The sequence below is a fragment of the Leguminivora glycinivorella genome, chromosome Z (genome assembly GCF_023078275.1).
Source record: "Leguminivora glycinivorella isolate SPB_JAAS2020 chromosome Z, LegGlyc_1.1, whole genome shotgun sequence".
Taxonomy (NCBI): Eukaryota; Metazoa; Arthropoda; class Insecta; order Lepidoptera; family Tortricidae; genus Leguminivora; species Leguminivora glycinivorella.
The window spans coordinates 22,761,189-22,783,639 of NC_062998.1; the positions used below are offsets into that span (position 1 = coordinate 22,761,189).

Below are 22,451 nucleotides of genomic sequence, written 5' to 3' on the forward strand. Positions count from 1 at the left end.
ATTTGCAAATTCGCTCGAACAAGCTCCGTTGTGTTTAATTTTGAAACAGATACTCTCATGAGATTCCTAGATATATGTGGATTACGTATGCTAATTATATAGCATCTCCAACTCAGATTATGCACCAACTTACCTAGAGCTTTTTTCATAATCGGTCTTCTGTTTTCTTCTAACTTGTTGCAATACTGATGTACTCTGAGGGAAAAGCTTAATTATTTAAGGGTCATGATAAAGGACACATTGCATAGACATTAAATTCATGCTTTACGAGATATTTATTGGCGTCAAAATCCCTTGATTAATCTCGCGCACTTAGACGCGTCGCGACTTACACAGCAGATAACGCTCGACCGTCTAAACTTCGAATCATATACATATGTATTTATGTATTAATTTAGTTGGACACATGTATTTGAATGTAGTTCGGATAGTGTGGAGTAGAATAGAGTAGCCTGAGGAAAGCACAGGAAGGCTGGGTTGCAGTGCGCCGGCGGCGGCGGCGCGGCCGCGGGGCGAGCCGCCATTCGTGTGCGCGCCGCCGACCACGTCGTGCCTCCGCGCCCCCGTAACCGTTCTCAATTCAAATTACAATATTCGGTTAGTGCCTGCGTAACGAACTTTTAAAGGATTTCTCTGTGCACGTGATATTTCTGTGGTGCTTCTTCAACAGGTTGGTCTTATTCCGTCCATGAGTCATTTAAGACTTTTGGTGGTTGATTTTTTATTTAGATTCGCCTTTACCTGCGATGTCCGTTTTGTTTTAGTACTGTGTAATAATACCCTTTTTAATGTAATCGTCGGTTTAGTACATTCCGTCCAATCCTTTATTCATTCGTGGTAGTTAAGCTCGGGCACATGTTAGTGCCTATCGTTTCCATATGACATTAATGGTATTTTCTTGAATTAAGAGTATAATAGATAAGTCTAAATCTAATAATTATAATTTGCAGTTAATTTGAATTCGTTTTTGACGTGAAAAGATGTTAATTGAAAAATGCTAGCATAGTTTGTGAGATACTTAGTCGCGATCGTCTCGATACGTCTTAATAAAAGACTTCAACGGGCGTCTTCCTCGATTCGCAGAAGCGCTTCGCGTGAACTTTCAGTCAAGCTTACCAAGTTAGTTTCACAACTGTTGACGTTATAGACACGTACCGTACACAAATCTGGTATGTTGAAGTATATCTCATCAGTCTGTAAACGGTGCAACTAATCTAATAAATTAATATAAATCGTGTATTAATTAAGTATATTAAATAATATATCTCTGTAGTTTCTATTCTTACAGTAATTCAATAACAAGCAATGTTATTTTGTACATTCTTATTCATTGTATTTACCTACAAGATACCTTGCATAGGTAATAAGGTCGATTCTTTAAAAATGATAATTTGTTACTATTCTTGTTCTTATGGGTCCCGGCTTGTAAGGTGTATCCCACAGCTGCTCTCGTGACGACAGGTCACCGATATCTAGACAACATTTACTCACATATGTATTCATACCTACGTATTTGTGACTTAATAACTTCGTCAGAAATAAGTCCTCAAACCGATTGATACCTATTAACATACAAAATGTCAGTTACATCACAATCAGGCATTGTCATATGTGGTATGACAGCATTAACCTTTTAACCGCTTAGTAATTCTCATGGAGCGTGTTCTTGTCGCCACCGCTACGAAGTAACATGAAGTTATGTCTTGTCAGACTGCCGACACATGAGTGGTATGTTGTGTCTTATATTATAATCTTATAATATCAGCCAACGGCGGTTAAAAGTTTAAATGAATTCCTGTGCCAAGGGTCATTCTAAAGAAGAGGATCATGACTATGGAGCCTGGTTTGCTAGAATTTGACCCCCATGCGATAAAAAGCTAGAGTTTGGCCTCTGGGGGCACCCCTGACTACAAAGCTGGATCCGCCCTTGCCCTGTGCCGGTAGTCAGGTAAAGCTCCGCGAGCTTTTGGTCTCGGTAGCGGAGCGCGGGGGCGCACGGGTTGCGTCACGCTCACGCGCCGCAACCTCCTTTTACTTTCCGCGCGGAGGGTGGCTCGAGGCGCCCGCGCCGCGGCAAGTGCTCCTGCGACTGTCATGCGATTTTGCATTCCAGCGATTGTGCTGCATGGCGACTTATGTGTTTTTGTTTTACAATTGTATCTCTTAAAGTTTTTAAAGGGATTAGGTACACTTTATTATGTGTCATTTTCCAGCAAAAACTTCCACTTGGTCGCTTGTCGCTTGCCTTAAGGACGCTTTGACAAGTGTGATTCGTATAAAAAAATGCAAGCAAATCTCGTCCTTATGGTAAGCGTCAAAATTCAACGAAAGGATTCGACGCATGTATGTACCTATTGTTAACGTTATGCATGCATTACAGGTGTAAAAACAATATTAATATACTTACGTGTGATCATTTTCATAATCTTCTTATGTAGAGATGTGAAATTGACAGACACATCAAAATTATTCTAAATTCTAGTAAATTATAGGACGTTAAATATAAATAACGATTACACAAATACGCACAAAACGTGTTATTTAAGCCGGTATTATTAGCCAATTCCATATACTAGTTATTCAACAAATAGATCCATAGTAAGAATATGCACAAAAAGCCGTTTTTGTTAATCAGTCAAGCCTCACTAAGCATTATTGGCCGGCGACGCATGCGCAACAAAATACACCACTCGAGTATGGCGTCTTTCCGGTTTGTACACCTTGCACTCACTTTTAATTACATACCAATTACCTTATTAACACTTGAGAAACATTTTGTAATCTGTTTTGGTTTACCTAATTTATTGTTGCCAATTATGACCAAAATTAGCAGGCAACTGGCAACAATACACACATTAATCGTCTTCATTTTGTTCCAGCCCAATGTGGCCTCTTTGGCAACGTTTTTATAGTGATGGAAATGCCAAGATAACTGACACAGGAAATTCCCTAACTGTAAAGTTACCTAAAATAAAGAAAGCATTATATATTGAACATACATAGTATATCCGTTGAATTCATTATAGACCTATTTCTAAACGTTTTCATTTAATATGTGATATTTGTATTAATATGAAAATGCAATATACAGAGAGATAAAACATATTCGGGCATATTGTGCCCATTATATACCTATCTGATCAGATTCAGACGGTGTGGTGCAGCCGCCGAGCAAGGCCACGATTTATTCCGGGTTCCGATTACTATAATAGCATTTTAATTTAGAGTGGCCTTTCCTGACACTGTCTGACTCACCACAATCTATACAGTCGCCATCTGATATATCGGAATGGGCAAACTACTTACAAATATCGGAATTCGGAACGCGCTTTAAGGGGCTCCACACGGCTTTCATCGATTTTTGAGAAGCTTTGAGTTAAAACTCCTAAATTTGCAGTCAGATAGAATTATAAGACAAACGGCTATCGGTATTGCAATCTTACATCTCTATTCGTAAGAGCCATAATTATTTTGAAAAAAAATGAATAGTTATTTTTTAAACATGGTCTAACACTTTTTTCCAAATTTGATTTTAGTGAACAGTTTAATACATGAAATCGGTATGTTAAGTACCTTTGACTTTCCTAAAAACTCAAAAGAGATTTAAATTTTAAGCTAATTAAAACAAAAGTTATGGCTAAAAAGCCAGTTTTTGCCACTAAAATTGTTCAACTTTGATGCCATATATGCCACAGAAACAATGAGCTGTGAAGTACTTATGAGAAACTATTTTGTTTAAAGACTATGTTGTTAATATGTATATGTAAGAACTATCATAATATCAATGGATTCAAATCGAAGGTCATTGGCGCAGGTATGCCCCTTAATGCGATATTAGAGGCGTGCTCCGATATTTGTGAGCACCTGGCGCGCTCTGTTGTTTCTGATGGCGACTGTACCTAAGTATACTTATGGATTTCGCACGTTGTACTCAATATCTTTTTAACGTTATTACTAATTTAAGATCTTTACGAATCGTTACCTAGCGACCTGGCGAGCGTTTGTCATACAGATAACGTATTAATATCATGTCCACTGAATACTTATACTTATTAACTTTGATTTATCTTGAATATATCCAATAAACAATGCAATTGAAATTGCATATGTATACATACATACTAGTCGCAATAAGTAGATATAGTCTGAATCATATGACACCCTTTAATTTCCCAGACAGAGGATTTTTTCTGTTATGTTAGCATGAATCAACTTCCTTGTGTCTGACCTTCAATCTGCATACGGATCTTCTTTCTATTTAATCAAATGATGTTCTCATCAAGCTAAAGAACTAAAATGAACTATGTATTAGCTGGTATTAGTCATTGTAAAACTTGGTTCTTAATGTGTCAAGTGCATGATGGTTAGGGGGACGATCTAATAGAATTAAATACATATTTTTAACACACTATTATTTCACATAGTTTACGTCATCTACTAACTACCATTTAAAAAAAATGTAGTAATCAGTAATATAGCTTAGCTTTTGCCGGCGGCTTCGCTCGCATTAAATTCTACAAATACGGAATGCTCCATACAAACTTCCACCCCCCATTCTAGGGAAGTGGCGGGTTAGAAAGAGACAAAAAGTAGCTTATGTCACTCTCCATCCCTTCATCAACTATCTCCACTTAAAAAAATCACGTCAATACTCCGTTTTGCGGTGAAAGACGGACCAACAAACCGACACACACTTTCCCATTTATAATATTAGTAGGGATTACTGATCACCTGTCGCATAATCATTCTCTTGAATAAATCATTTCGTTAACCTTGTTTTTTTTTTATTACAAATCGAAAGTGATACCTATAATATAATTCTTATTGAGCATAGTAGTTCAGAGAGCACATTAATTATTAATGTCTTCTTTGTCAAGGCTGGCGTCAGAATTTTGAATTAACTGTTACTACTAATCTGTTCCTAAGGTCTTAAAAAGCTCAAAGAATTCTGGCCCCTAAGTTCTGACGTGTAATAAATATAAAAGCTTCCGTAATAATACCTACTAATGAATGACATTCGGAAGTGCTCCCCTTCCATATGGAAATCCCTGATTAAAGCGATATCGAACTAACCGTCGCTAGGACAAATGTGCATTCCTATCAATTAAACATCATTAGATTTATTGATGTAAAAGAGACCGAGCTCGTAACGATACTATATAAATCATACAAATTAAAATATATGTGTATGTTCTTTTTATAGGTCACAATAAACCAAAGTGCCTTGCAATATCTAATATAAATGTATAATCTTTCGCGGTAGACAGGGCATTGTACCGGGCCCATAATTTGAGAAGTGCATAAGGAGTTGCATAGCGTTTATGAGCGAACACGTAATTCGTTGTCGTGGTCGCTCATTCCTTTCGTCAGGACGTTAGACAAAAGCGCTGGCTGGCCGGCCTTCGGCCGACCGGTCCCCGGCCGCTTACTTTCGCATGCCTTGCACCTACACTCTACACTACACTGCGCTCCGCCGCCGCCGCTCCGCGCGACTGACATGCCAACCTCGCTTATATTGTTCCAACTCACCTTTAATCAAACGTCAGGGTCATGCACATTAGATTCTTCAATGGTTTCTCAATTAAGCTCTGCTCTGTTTTATTTGGAGCGTTACGAGTACTTCCTCGAAAAGAAAAGATTTGCTTTAGTTTTCAGTGTGGAACGCAGAACGCATTTCTAAAAACACGATACCATACCACTCAAACACTTGTATTACTTAGTGATGTATACCGATACCACTCAAACACCAGTAAACAATATATTGAATGTTATAACACTTTTAACTGATAATGTTTAGGTTAAGATAGTTGAATTAAGAAAACTGTAAGTCTACAATATTAGTACTTTACACTGTAACAATTGTCACAATATGAGACTGTTTGTTTCTTAAGAAAAAAAAATTAACCTCTACAAATAAAATGTCAATACTAATTAGTAGGATATGAATTTGTATTGCAATGTACCGTACAATTTGTTCACAAAACATGTTTAAGGTTTTTTTGTTACCTAATTCTGAAATGTAGGTGAAAATCCATACAATATTATAAATGGGCATGTGTGTCTGTTTGTTTGTCCGTCTTTCACGGCAAAACATAGCGACTAATTGACGTGATTTTTGAAGTGGAGATAGTTGAAGGGATAGAGAGTGACATAGGCTAGGTACTTTCTGTCTTTTCTATAAAGAATTTGATAGTTGCCTAGCCAAACTGCCATGCCAATAATTAGTCGTCTTCTAAACTGGAACTTCGAAGTCACAAATATTGGTATCTACACCAATAAATATGTCTCATTAACATTGTTGTAGTAGGTTAGTCAGGCTGACCGAATTGCAAGCTAATTTTATTTTTTGCTGATAAACAATAAGAATGTTGCTGACCAAGCAGATAACAGTTATTACTATTTAGGTCGCCTGTGCTCTTATTTGTGTACATGAAAGCAAATCTACGTACTGTAACGTACGTCTCATTGATTTTTATAAAAATAAATATATATATTGTATACTATAAATAGTCATTTTTGCACCTTGCACTATTCTAAATAACCTAGGTACTCAAATTGTCTGCCAAGTACCATCGAGTATGTGCAATTAGCCCCAGGCACACAGACAGACAGTGTTATGATATGACTATGTGCCACGGGAATACGTTTACTCATTTATTAGCCTATTAACTGAAATACTGATTGCCCTTTTTTTCTACTCGCTACGTTAAAATATCTGAACTTGCACTAGTCATTGAACCCAGGATGTTGTGTATTATAACATATAAATAATATATTAGTAATATGTGATCAAGGATTATTTATATAGGAATCACAATTTTTTTACTAAAAATCGTACCTCAATTTTTTAACGCCACCTATTAAATACTGTCATAACGACACTGACAACATAACGCAAAGATTTCCTAATACCTTTTTTTTAATGAGTATTAACGTCATGATATTAAAGTAAATAAATATGTCATTTGTAGTTATAAAAAATAAAATAACGCAAAAATATTTGGGGAAAATATAAATTTCGCCACTTCCAGGCTGCGAAACAGCGCTAGTTTTATCCCTAAAAGGCCCATACATTTCAGGGGTACACTTTTTTGTATGGGCATTGTCAGTCCCGGTATAATCGTCCTTAATGTGACGGTGCACGGTACGTAGCCGAATGGCACAAACGCTCACGAAACGAAACGCTCGTAGATATCGCTCGTGCGTATTGGCGCGATAGAGCCAGACTACCTTTCGCGGCGCTTCGTTTTCGTTTCACGTCGGAGAAATGCCATTCGGCTACACAGTCTACGCACGCTGGAATCAATAAACGCGGCGATCGTTGCGCCACGCGCGAAGAAGATACAGCACGCCGAGAGCGGGCGCGTCCACGCCGTTGCATGCTCGCAGCCGACGTTACGCAAACTGCTGACGGTAATCGGAATCAGCGATAGGTGCTGCAACCGATCACCAGCGACTAATGAGAGAAACATGACAAATTGCAAAACTACTTTACCAAAAAAACATAGGTACTTACTAAATAAGCAGTTCGTAGCTACATTTTGCTCATAATAGTCATAATATGTACAAAACTACAGCTTCCACTTCCAATCGGTAGTAATAAATATAATAAGTACTTAATTAGTACATTTTAATACAAATGGGTTGTGTAAATTTCAAGAGTCCCAAGATGTCCTTTATAAGCCGGAGGCGTAGACAACTTATGTATCACACTTCCAGTTCCGAATTTTGCCTAAAACGTGAATGATACCTAATCATAAGGCAAACAACATTTACGAGAGGACTGATATACCCAAAAAACTTGTGCTTGTGATTAGTAACTTAACAAAAACCATTCCTCTACCTGGTGCGCATTCGTTATTGGCCCTCAGTCCTGTGTCTCTCGGCCACCGCAGCACCAATTCAAATTAATAACCGACTTACCAGTCCTACCACGCTTACAAACTTGTATAAGTTTGCATATTAACATTCAAATGATAAGCTCAAGGTCGTATGAAATAATCCCAACGTGATTTTCTATAATAATATGCACATTATCACCTATAAATATTAATTTATTCGCTATATACGAACGGGTTTTTCGCTTTGACGCAATAATCAAGTAAACATACACCTCCACGTCCACAAGCCAGATCGAATGTAGATTATGAAATAAGTACTTTAAATAAGACACATTAGAGTGAGTTGATAAACATAAAAAACCGGCCAAGTGCGAGTCGGATTCGCCCACCGAGGGTTCCGTACAAACTTTCCATGTTTAAAATAATCTCATGGTACTCATATAAGACTTGTCTATACTTTGTACTTCTGGCACTTGAAAAAAGTGTAAACAAACCGGAGCCGTCAAATTTGATAGATCCAGGGATAGTGAACCTTTTAAGGCCAGAAACCTTTTCCTGTAAAATTTAGCTTAACCCTTAATTTGGCAAAGTCCGGTGGGACGGACAGGTGATAAAAAAAAATATTTCGCTTTTTAGGTAGAATTTTATTTAATTTAACATATGGAAAGAGACTCTTTTATGATACATGCTTTGTATAAAAATACTATTTGACCACTGTCAACACTCGTTTGACAGTTACTCGTCAAGATGGCACCGCATCAGAAGTCAACTGTTTTTAGCAAAATATTTATGCGTTTTTCTTTTGGTTTTTGTAAGAACAGGGTATTTCTGTTGTATAAATAATAAAATATATTACATAATAGTTGCAAGTGGTTATGTTTTCAATTTATTTCTCAATTTCTAATACTCATAATCATCATCTAAACAAGTTGTCCGCCGCACCGGACAGTGCCAAATATATACTAAATACGATTTGTCCGCCGTGGCGGACTATGCCAATGTTGCGGTGACACGTATTGTAACAAATTATTATATTGTTTTGTTTATTATTTTGATTTTCTTGTTTTGGTGGCCTGCTTTTATGCTTAGATTTTTTATGTAATCCAACAGCGTGTGGTGCTGGACCAAGCAGTTAAAATTTTGGCACTTTTAGGTATACGTAGTGTGCGGATATTGTAAATGTTACATGTCGCGCGAGGGGCAATAAACATTAAAGAAAACCGGGTAGATCAAAATTTATAATTTCTTTGTCTGCCCCGAACATTGATATAATTAATTTCGGGTAGTTTTGTGTTGTTTACATCTTCGACGACATTTTGCTGGGACATCACTGTCACATCAGTCTGTCGTGATCACGGCCTGTGCAACCTGGCCAAAAAGTCGGAAAAAAGTTAAAATAATGATATTTGACTATAAATATGTGTCAGTTTGATTTTCATACAAAATTATTATATTTGTTAATTTTTAAAATAAATATATGTTAAGAAATACTTGTTTATTTTAAATGACCGTATGTTTGGCAGTGTCCGCCTCAGCGGACATATTAATTTATCCCAATATTTGGCAGAGTCCGCTGTGGCGGACATATTTTTTTTCCAAAACTAATAAATCTAGATTTTTTTAAATATTTTTCGGACGCTTTAAAAACACCTGTTGTTCAATATATTAAGTAAAATCGGAAAATTTATGTCACCAGAGTCTCTACCAAATTAAGGGTTAAAACCAATATTTCGTAAAAAGTCATAATTTTTCGTTGGTAAACTTCGGGAGATAAGGGGGAGGGGATGGTATTTTATTTTTTATATTTTCCTTCATAATTCTTTTTATTTTCCACACAGATGTCATATATACCATAGATCAAGCAAACGTATCTACTTAGCGTGTCAAATGAACTCAGTGAAATCCACTGAGTTGTCCGTCTTTACTCGAGGCTTGCAGCTTTCGGGCGTCAATTTTTTGTAAGTTGAAGTCAACCAAAACATAAGAAATGCCTCGTTACGTGATATTCAATTGCAACAACACAAAAATTATGAACAATCAAGAGCCTGAGACATATTTAAAATTACAGGCAAGAATCAACTTCAGTACAAAATTTGACACGCTCGGCCCCTATACAAATATATGAATTTGTTTCTTCTATCTAAATTAAGTTCTGTGATTTTCCACTACAAAAAATTTATAAAACATAGTTTTGATATGTACAATTTGAGCTCTTTCTAACGATACCCCACTTGACCTAGTAACTTGACATTTACAGTTTGCCCCCTTCCATTTTGGCCATTTACTATAATTAATATTAATATATTTTTTTAAATAATAGTTTGAGCTTGAAGAGGTTTAAAATGTTCATAACTGTTCCAAATTTCAAATCGATAGCGTAAGTAGTTCTCGAGATATTTAAAAATGTGACAGGCATATAGACAGACGGACCTACAGAGCGTCGCCATAAGGGTTCCTTTTGTACCTTTTTGGAACCCTAAAAAACATAAATATAACAATCATCATCTCATACGGAGAAACGGAAGCTCGAAAACACAAATATCGAACTCGTAACAGATGATGATGATGATGATGATGATTGATAACAAGCAATGGCAAATGTCAGACATATAAAATTAAAATCGCGTAAGGTGTACTACCTTTTGTGAGACCAACCTATGTAGGACCGATATCCCATACATTACAGGCGCCATCTTGGATTTTTCCATCGAAATCCTTCCGACATCCGATATCGGATCGGATAATGTGAAACCGGAGTTACACCCAGATTAAAATGCAACCATGAGTTTTAAACCTCTGCAAAATTAGGTACTTTTTGGTTGATGATTCCCTGAAGAAAATAATAATATTCATTAAATGTAATGACGATATGTTTGTATTCGTGAAGGTGTAGGTATACGTTTCGTCAAATTAAACGAAATTACATGTTAGTGGAATGAAATGGAAAATAGTAGTGAGCTCAATTATTTTTAAATAGAGAAAAAAATTCAGGAACCAAACGTTACCTAATAAACAACCCTCAAATTTGACAGCTCAGGTTTGTTTACACTTTTTTCAAGTGCCAAAAGTACAAGGTATAGAAGTATAGGTACTCTAATGAGCATTATAGTGTTTAGCGCCATCTCTCGGTAAAATTTACTAAGTAATTTACGTCACTTGTGACTTGTGCGAACCTTTAGGCATGGAAAGTCACATGAAAAGTGGTCGAAACTAATAATAGGTGGCGCTGCATTCGAATATCTTGACTGATAACTCTATACCATACTATTGAATATACTCTATGGTAGCGCACAGCTCAGCGGATATCATCTCGCTCTAATCTAGAGCAGAGTCTAACTGGGGAAGTACCTCCGCTTTACAGAAGACCGCAGCCAAATAGCACTAGACCCTACTCATAGTGTTGTGTTCCTGCCGGTGAGTAAGGCTGCCAGAGCTCAACGAGGGTGCGGTGTGCTGACGACGGGAGGACCTACGGAACTAATTAGTACTGTCTATTGTCCTTTGAGTCGTCAGCGCCCCGGACCCTCCTTAGAAATAAGTACAGGTTTGTACAAGTTTCTAATGAGTCGGCAACGCACATGTGCCATGCCTTGAGTGGCAGGCGTCCATAGGTTACAGTGACCGCTTTCCATCAGGCGGACCGTATGCATGTTTGCCACCTACGTGGTACAAAAAAAACTCTCGACGAATTCACTTTATACATTAATAAAAACTAAATCAAAATCGATTGATTCGTTCGGGAGCTATAATGAATGCCACAGACAGACATGTCAAGGACCAAACCTGTTATTATTATAACACTCCGTCGTTTTTGCGTTGGGGGTTAAAAACAAGAATCTTCCTTCAAAACTATAAATAAACACACCTTCTATGAATATTGGTCAAGTGCGAGTCGGATTTCTCCATTTCCATACAAAAAGGTCATGAGCGCCTTAAAATATGTGATGGCAAAATTTACTAAATTTCGTACTTTCAAGATTTTTCGTATATCTCGGAAAAGATAAGGTTTAGAGCAAAATGTACTTCAATATGGGCTTTCGGTGGAACAAATTTTATGTTTTCGTATATATAGACCTTTTTTTGGACCGATTTGGACAACATTTTGGACAGTCAACTTATAAACGGTCTTAAGTGCCTCCTTTTTTGAAGGAACTTAAGTCATTTTTTGCAAATAATAGATATTTTGAACAATTTCTAAACAGAAATGAATTTCTTTCTACCTGTCAAAAGCGCTCACAAAATTTTAAGATATTTAGTAACTACTTGCAGCGGCAGTGAGTAAAAATCTTAATTTGTGTTGTTTTCTCTTAAGTCCGACTTGCACTTGACTGTAGATTTCTAATAGGTTTTCCTATAATCTACAGGAAGTGGGCTATCTCGTGTATTTTCTTGAAAATTTACGCTAAGTAGTTTCGGAGATAAGATAATGGTCATTTTTTGCCTATTTTCTTAAATTATTACCAAAATAAAAAATATAAAAAAATATTTCATTTGATATGTAACACAATAATAGTTTAAAAAATATTTTTATATATTTTCCGTTCCGTTTTTTCTCTTTGAGGTACGGAACCCTAAAAATAAGTCCCGAAATGTGATCGAGTAATGAGTGATACTGTATTTACCTCGAAGTTATGGCAGGTGATTCATTCTAAAATACTTAAACTGTGAGGAGTTACTTAGTACTCATACTTATAAGACAGAGGTAAGAAGTAATTTGTAACTCTTTTTAACCGCCTTCCAAATCTCAAGGGAAGGGGTTCTCAATTCGTCTGTTTTTTTTTATGTTTGTTCCTCGATATCTCCGTCGTTACTGGACCGATTTTGAAAATTTTTTTTTTGATTGAATATAAATATATGCATACAGATTGGTCTCATTTTTCTCAGAACCCAGTGCTGATGATGGGATCCTGGAGAAATCGAGGGAACTCCTCAAATCTGAAAGGCATACATATAGTGATTTTTGTGTTTTTAAAGGAACAGCATGCATTTACGTACGGAACAGTGACATTTGGTGCAGTGGAACTCCTGATGATGGTCAGAATGGAACTCCTCAAATCTGAACGGCACACTTATAGTGACTTTGGTATTTTTATAAGAACAGCATGCACTTACGTCCAGAACAGTGAGATTTGGTGCAGTGGAACTGCTGATGAACAGTGAGCCGCCCCTGATTAGAGTTCCGTTCTGATAATCATTCTCATCCGTAAGTACTTCAGAATCACCCAAATTTCAAAATTGGTTTAGAAATGACGGAGATATCGAATAACAAACATAAAAAAATATACAGACGAATTGATAACATAATCCAACATTTGAAAGTATTTATCACCAGAACCCCAAAGAAAGGTGGTTTTTTTTTTCTTAAAAATTATATTTAATCAACTGATGTGAACCTGACGATCTTTTTACGGTTTCGTAGCCAAGGTGGCAATTAACTAAACCCCTACATTTTCGTAATGCATATTTAATTTATTGCCATGAAATTCGTAATAATTGTGTACCCAAAGAGTATTGAATCACTACGTTTTATGTGTACCAAGATTAATTTATACAAATATACATAGACATTAGTGCAAGCAAAATGCTCTGCGAGTGCCATGATAATAGAATGTGTGTAGAACCTATTATATATTCTGTGGTAGAACTGTAGACACTAGACAAAGCACTGCCTATTTAGTGTTCCACGTTCCATTCTATTACATTCATAATCTTAAAATCTGCGTGTGCTGGCACTCTGGTATACCTCAATCAGTTTACTGTGCGAATATCTCTCGACCACTTACCGTCTGCTTCGGGCTTCGAGCGAATCGATCGTGTCATTCACGAAGATCGATGCTCTAGTCTAGTTTGTAAATTTTGTAATGTCATGCTACGACACTAGGAGCAGTAAAAGCTAGATGTGAAGCATCTGCGCGTCACCGTAAATGACACGAACAATATGGTGCTACTGACCGACGAGGGCGACGGTCACGTCGACGATCATGGGAAGGTCACATTGCAAAACACTGACTGCACTCGACAGTTTTACCTGACAATTGGCATGATCAAAATAAAATCGTTGCTGACATACCTACTCGTCCATTACTATGTAGGTTACAACAAATATCGCGCTTACTGTGTCAGTGCCAAATATTTTCTAAAGTTTTGCTACAATTGAATGAGCTATATAGGTCTTGTTGATATCTAAATATTTTCTATATTATAATGAGCACAAAAAGCACTGTGATTAGTGTGTGTAATAGGTATTGGTTGTCTTTCGGTGGCGTTCGGTTGACCTCTGCAGCTGCAGTAGGTACTCATGCAGCATCGTTATTTCCACCGCCGTATCTGGCATTGCGTTGGTAAAATAAAATAAGTAAATCGCATTACTGCCGATTACGTGGTTCGATCCAATACACATGTTATCACGGACGTCGACAGACTGACGCTACAATAACTAGTATGTCAGATTCGATAAGCAATTAATGTAAAAATAATGTAAGTTATAATCGGAATCACATCTCGAAGTCACGATTGGAAACGTTTTAGCAACCAAACTAGGAGAGAGGGTAAATTAGTCACATGGCGAAATAAAGCAGCTGTTGTTAAGCTATCATAAAAAGGTCTATCTCTTCTCTACATTTCTACCTATTAAAGAAGAACTTTTTTGTTTCAGTTACTGGTTAACAAACCAAGAGTTGTATCATAAATCTAATAGATATATTGTTGGTACCAATTACCACTCGTGGGGCTTGTGTGTGTGAACATTTACTATTCACGTGACTCTCGCAGAAACCGAAAGTTACTCGAAAGTGAACATCGACAATTTGGCGACGCTCTTGTGTTTGGTGCCTACTTTAGTACCTACAGCTATTTGTGAGTGATTATGTTTAGTTACAAGCAAATGGCTTAGGTGTACGGTACACCTAAGCCTATATACGGTACACCGTGTACCTATAGTTTTTTCGCTTTGTGCACTTACTCAAGTACCTACTTAAGGTAACGGACCCAATCATGGACAGTTTAAGATAAAATTTTGCCTATTTTTGATATTTCACTGATACGTGTAAAAATTCTACCGCTAAGCGTGTTAAAACTTGAATGTCTTATCCTTCTTTTATATTTCAAGCGTATTGCAGAATAGTGGAGTATTTGTTTCTTCATACTTAACAAATTAAAACGAGGTGTTTTTTCTCCAATCATGGACGGCAGTTCTCCAGTAATGGATTCCCCATTATGGACAGTGAAATAAGCAAAATTGCTTTTAAAGCCAACTGATACTCAATGAGTCAATTTTATATACCCCAAATAAAATTAGTTTGGGTTAAAATTTAACTTAGGATTGTTTCTTTTCTTGTAAATTTTGTTTTCGCAAATTGTTCCTTGTCCATCATAGGAGGTACGCAGTTTTCGGTTTCCAGTTATGGAAATTCACAAAATAACACTAATTCTTTATATCTTTGGAGCAACAAACTAGTAGGTATGTTTTATACCTTATCTCATGCTTAATGCAGTAAGTAACGCCGTGTCTTGCGTGGGCGACGGTCGCGCGACCGTCGCCGTCGCGTCTCATACTTCCATATCGATAAGGGGACCGATTTTTGAATCTCACGGCGTTCGAATTCAGAAAATTGTCACTGAAAATAGTAGGCAATTTCGGTGACAATTTTCTGAATTCGAACACCGTGAGATTCAAAAATCGGTCCCCTGGTTGATTTCGTATGCGTCGCATCGCCGTCGCGCGACCATCGCGCGACCGTCGCCCACGCAAGCCACGGCGTAAAACTTACACCGAGTATTATTTTTTTATTATCTTATACATGAACTCAACTCTCTTAGCAACATTGTTAAGAATTCGTCCTGATATTTTTTTTAGTAAACTGATAACTTTTATGTTGCCGCCAAATCCTTCAGAAACAACCGAATTATATGAGACTTCAAAATTAAGCAGCTCTATGACTCTAGTTTACGGAACATTGCCGTCAGTTTTTAGAAACCAATTTTAGATATGTACTTATTTTTAAGGATTTGTGTTTTTTTTGTCCATAATGGCATCACCGTCCATTATAGGGTATTTTACATTATGTATAATTGTTTTATGTAGATGTAGAAGGTAAGTAGAAGTTATTCTTGTGTGTTACCAACTTAATACCTATTACATACCTACATAACGATTTCATCACTTGAAAATCAAAGGAAAATAGCGAAATGTTACTTCCTTTAATATTTTTCACGAGATTTTTTTGCAAACATTCTGTACGAGTACCTATCCCGTGGCATTTCCTACTCGTTCGATTCTATTAAATAGTAAGGTATTATGAAGAAATACGTGTCGTTATCTGGGTAAAGGGACCTTATTGTCGGTGGCGCTTACGTTCCGAGGCGTCGTATTTGTACACGAACATCGATCATAAACGCCGTAAGCGACATCGATAATAAGGTCCCTTTACCTAGATAATGACACATTAAGAACAAAAATCTAAAACTAAACTACTAACGTAAAATAAAAAAGTATTCAATTAGGTATTCATTTGAATTGGCAGCGCACACCATGAATCTATGTATTTGAAATTTGTTATCATCTACAACTCAATTAAGTCGCAAATTTACATATAAGTACAATACAAAGAGATAAGAGTACTTAATTGAATAATTGACATGTAATAGACCCAGACTCCCGAGTTGATGACAAACTAAAATTATTTCCGCGTGATGGAAATCGTAGTCCATGGCCTTGACTGAGAGCCGCATGGTCGAATCATTTCAGGCTTTACGTATCCACATAATGACGCGGTCATCATTACGGCAAATTTTAAACTCATTACACAACGTTTAAATATTAAACAGCATCTTTAAAATTACAAAAAATGTAAATATGTACCTATTCCCACTTAGTAGTTACATACCTATACCTATAGGTACCTAACCCTCGCTGATCTCACTATAGTCAGTCACTATTCATGTCAAAACGGCAAAGCGAAATAGCGAATGATAACAATCAAATCTGATGTAAAACAAGATTCATACTGTTGACAACGTTAATTAATTGACTAAAATAATTAGTTTTTTCTGCCAGTGCTGTTGCTTCATTTATAAAGCCTTATTGTTAGCGAAATAATTCTTTTAAGAGTGCAGATCACGTTAAATACGACTGAAACAGTTATTGTCTAAAGAATTAGCTACTTTGTAAAGAATCGGCCCTGTCACTATGATGAGCAGTTCCGGCCGCCATTTCCGACAGCGGATGTGAATCTCGCGACCTCTCATCAACATCGCACCACTAATATAGGTTCTATATGTATTTATTTACATACCCTATGGTGCGTATGGGGGATATTTTAACGCAACACGACCAAACCATTTTTAAAGCAGTGCTAATAGCCTCATTAGAGGGGTTTATAACAAAAACTTAACATACTTATTAAAGATGTATTATATTTTTTTCGGGTAGAATGAACCAAAGAGCATTGAATCACTACGTTTTAAGAGTCGGCACTCTCGAACAACCCTCGAACCGATTTATGCAGGCGTTTTTTCGACGGTCGTGAGGTCATGTCACTGCTACCAACACAAAGCAAAAGTCGCTAGGGCTCGACCAACCCAGTCCCTAATATTTATCGATATCGATATCGATAAATGTGCGATATTTCGCAGTATGGCGACTTAACAGTAAATTTATACATATATTTAAAAAAATGTCTGGGATGGCTGTCAGAGGCGTATTTCAAGGATTTGGCGTTGGCATCCTGAGCCAGTCAGGATTACCGCCCCGTTAAGTGACGATAAAGTATAAAATTTAAGACAAAATGCTGCTTTGCTACCCTAAAAAGAGCCTGCCGCCTTTAATACGCCCCTGTATAAAATGAATAAAACAAAAGCAAACTATAACATCACTTTTCTTTTACATGAAGTAATTTTTCAACTACTTTACAGCACTTCTCAGTTGAACTAATTTTGAGGCGTTTGCAGAAAATTCCTATGCCTATTTACTGTGCCTGACGTTCATATTTGGCACTGCCTCCTAATTAAGAGTTTTGTTATAAGCCAGTATTTGTTGCTTCATTTAATCTTCGTGTTCCTTGCATGTTTACCAGGGAAAGTTAATATTTACTGCAAAAAGCCTTGAAAACCTTTGCCCAACATTATCTTCATACAGGAGATGGATAAATATGCCGATTCTTCGTTACCTGTTAAAATTACCCATAATCGTCATCTGAAATAAAGAGATTATCGATAAGTTGGTCACACTCTATTGGTACTCGTATTTTAGGTTATTTGTTTGTTTACGAAAAACTTATTTACAGAATGTTTTCGCTTAAATCGTAGACTGTACATGATTAGTACTACTTTAAATTGATTAAATGAGTAATTGTTAGCAACTCGAAACGAAAATAGAATAAAATACTAATAGTTACCGACCTGCATATATCCAGTGCAAAGCTAGGTAAAAACAAGCCACAAGTTGATATTTTCAAATATCTAACACCACAAATTTCACACTTTCTTATTGGTTTGCCCGAAATTTCAATAATTTTATTATTTACTTACAAAATTCAAACGACAGATTTGACGTTGACGACTTGACGTTTGACGTTTTGAAAAAAAAAACACGTAGGTCAGGCCATAGACTAAGGAAATATGAAACTCCATTATCTATGTATTTGTGCTACCAAAATATAATGGACTTTAGTACTATTAACAATAGATGTCATTTTGATTTGATAGCATTTTTTTGTGTCGTAATGTTGGCAATCATTGCTTGATGATATTATCATACTATGGAGTGACGACGGGCTGGAATGAACATCGAAAATATGGTCTTGGCAATAACTTAATGCCCTTTTCTTATACGTTCCTAAGAAGATGTTACCCTAATACTTTATCAATAACAAATTCCTTTTTTATTTTATTACTTATAAGTCTTCTTAAGCTTACAAGTTTTTTTTTTACCAAATATCCCGATATAAGTACCCTCCACTGTTTAGTTTGCGTTAGACCATATTAACTGTGGGACATGGGACCCTAGTCATGGTATTGACTCGTGGTCGTAGGCATACGGCTGTGGCTGGGAGGCGCCGGCACCGGCAGCGCGTGCGCGCGCGGGTCGGGGACCTGCGAGCTGCGTCTGCGAGGAAAGCTGCCCGACCCAGTTTTGATCCCACCCGGACCAGTTCCCGCGTTTTACATAATTCCAACTCTCGCTGACTGCATCCATCTTAAACTGAAAACTTTTGATCGGCTAGAGCCTAATTCTAAAGTGAATGGACATTAATGCCTACGTACCTACTTTATACATGTAACATACATTAAGTACCTACTCGTAAATAGTATATGTATCTAGCCGCGCTTTTCCCTAACAAAAGTGCCCTTATATTATTTTATTTCGGTATGTAACACCAAATCAGCAATAGTGACAAAGCTAAAATAAGACTAGTACTTTTAGTTACTATTATTATAATAATGTCAAAAACCAATAATTCCATTATCAACCCATTCTTCAAGACAAATAACAAATATTTTGTAAGCAGAGGGCGTTTAGGAAACAACAAAAAAAATTCAATCGTGAGCAACAAGATGCTTTTAAACAATCTGTAAAAATAGCAGCATAAGCAATCGCCGGCCAGTAGCACGTTCACGGCTTATAAAATGATTCGATAAGCTGTTCTTACAAGCGTTGACCCCGAGTGCGCCCGCGCAGCGCCATTGCTCGTATTTATCTAAATATTCTAATAGGTACTGACTTTTAACTGGGTTTTAGATTTTTTTACTTGTTGTTATCATGGTAAGATGGAATTAAACCGGAAAACTTTTACATTCATGGTGTAGGTAGATTATTTTTAATGCTGAACCAACTTCATTTGTAAGGGTTAGATTAGTTTAAAATAACGACAGATATTTGTAAAAAAAACATTCTGATGGGAACAGTCATTAAAACAGTTTAAAATATTTCTTATAATATATTATTTTGCAGCTACGAGTAGGTACGTGTATTGCTGTGGAATAATTTGTAAACGTTTTAAAATGGTTCGGTTGAATATAATGTCAACCACTCCCCAGAAATGAAATTCCGCGATAGGTACTGAAAGTCGTTAACAGTAAGCGGTGGTTGTGCTCCCAAATAAGGCAGGACTGCTTTCGCAACAGTTCCTCAGCCAATCTGTCTGCCTGTCCGGGCGGCTCACCGGCCATCCGCTTATTGATCGATTAACAACCCTATCAGTATCACAGTTAAACAAAATTAAACGGTCATGTGTTCTTAGTAGGCTGTAAAATATTGAAATTATTTATTTTCAAGTTAAAAACATATAAATTATGTATCCATAATTATTTTTCAACTTTCAAAAAAATAATACAATACACTAAGTTATATACTTATAAATAAAAATATTGCCCGAGGTCCGGGTTATCCGGTATGGTGCCCACTCTATAGCATCGCCAATTTTATAGTACCTCGTAATTTATTACTATGAAAAATGTAAAAAAAAAATTAAAAAAACGGAATGCAGAGCTTTGGTCCACAAATTAAGGTGTGTCGTGTGGCCGCGGCCGTCCGTCAGTCATAAGACTAGAAAATTCAAGGACTCTCAAATTTCATTTTTGTCATAATACATAATAATGAATCACATTCGAAGTATCGTGCAGTAGTGATTAAATAGTGTGTCTCAATCAATAGTTACTCAGTTACGTGCAAGCCAAGGCACACATTCTCAGTGAAATCGCAAACAAGTCTGTAGGTCGCGCTGCGCCCGCGCACCGTCTCGTGATCGTCTCACCTCATGTCGTGTCGTCATCCTTAATTCTTCAACCATAAATAACCTGCACTTTTATTATTCATCACGAAACACCAAGTTAACATTCGTCGGAGGCTATGCAAAGTGGAATGTTACATACTACACTACTCGTTATTTAGAAACGCTATGGTGCTTGATACAAATTTCATGGTATTTTATATCTAATGCCAGAGTTGCACAGAAAAATAACTATTAATTTATATTTACTAAAAAGAAACATGTATTGTGCATTCGCCCTTGCTTTTTAATTAATTTATCTTATAGATTCTGCGCTGTTGTTTTTGGCTCCAAGCACGCCTGCCGAATTAATTATAATTATGTAAACAGAAAGATTATTATACTTAGCTAATAGCGTAAAGATGTTACGACCTCATAGCCCGCAGGTGTAAGGTGGCAGAATTGAGTGCTTTTTTGGATCTCAATTTTATCAATCTTAGCTTTTTAATAACTTTCTTGAGGAGGTGTTCGAAACAGTACCAATAGGTGATGGGTAATTATGATATTTTTTCATAAAAAGAAATATTTGGTCATAAAAAAGTGAGAAAGAAGTATTATGAAACAGGTAGTACTTCTACGTAAAGGTTATTGCCTAGGTTACTCGTAAAACAAGTCTGCACACCAACTACGTATTCACACTTTTACTGAAATCGATTTTCCTTCTCGCTATGGACTTAATTATACGACAGTCGTTTAGTGCCCCGACGAGTTAGCTCTAGCATCATCATATAAGGCTCTTTATCTAAACTGTCAATGAAAGAGAAACCAAACTACTTATATGTAAGTCCCTTAGGCTGTTCTTTGTGCCAAGCTTTTTGCTAGATTTCTGTGACCATTATGTATTTGTAATTAGAATACTTGCGTTCAAAAAACACTCGATTATTTGATGGCACTAAAATATAGTCGTCACAAAATTGAATGTTTTATGCACTGGAATCAGATTTGATTTTTAATGACCTGTTTGTGGAATATGTATTTCTCATAACAAAACAATGGTATTCCGAACTTTTGGGAGTCGAGGTCGGAAAGCGAAGCCAACAATTAGAATCCCCTTTGACATTTTAATGGAAAGAAAGGGGTAGAAAATTATTATTGCTGCCCCGGATGCGTGGATGCACCTTTCTCATAGTACCTTTTCCGTCTCGAATGAAAGGTCATTCATTAATGTCTTATTGATGTATTGTAATATCACACATAAGTACAGTCGTCCAAAGCACAAACATTCGCCAATTGGCACACTGTACTCGCCAATCAATCAGGCTAATGGGTTACGTAATTGTACATCTTCATGTGGTGGCGCTGGCGGGGCTCTCTCCCGCCGAGTGATGTAATGCAGTTAGCAGTTCAGGTAACTTTCTACACCGGCGGCTTCAGCTCCTCTTGCTGAATGCAATGTTGGTGCATTTCCCTTCTACTAGTGGGTATTATTAGCATTTATTAATACGTAGGTGGATAAATTCGTACTTATCTTCATTCGTGGGCATCTTAGGATAGAGACGAGCTTTACCAATAACACGCCGCCAGCCTTTTCTGCCTTCGTTATTTAGCACACTCGTGCAGCTTTTGTTCGGGGAGTGATAATATGCACTCATCTCTCAAAAAAATAGCCTACGTTACGTATCTCTGCATCCACCTACATATATTCGACATTTGATAAGAAGTCATTGCACGCATGTTGTGTTGTGTTGTTGCCGTACAAAACGACACCTACCTTACCTTAATTTCAAAACGGCGCACATAAAGGCTTCTCACCTAAAAGCTAATGTACTGAAATCTCTAGTGTTGTTTATTTAAATTGCTTAAACAAAATTTTTAAAAATTTAGTAAACGTGATTTATTCATA

At 36.8% G+C, this 22,451-nt stretch overlaps 1 protein-coding gene across 1 annotated transcript in view; it reads left to right on the forward strand.

Moving 5' to 3' along the window:
- The first annotated feature begins 215 nt into the window (after window positions 1–215).
- LOC125241136 (cell wall protein RBR3-like) overlaps window positions 216–22,451 on the forward strand; it is a 59,366-nt gene continuing 37,130 nt past the window's right edge. Inside the window, exon 1 of the mRNA XM_048149469.1 lies at window positions 216–670. The gene's annotated coding sequence lies outside the window, so the exon portion shown is untranslated. The remainder of the gene's footprint in view (window positions 671–22,451) is intronic.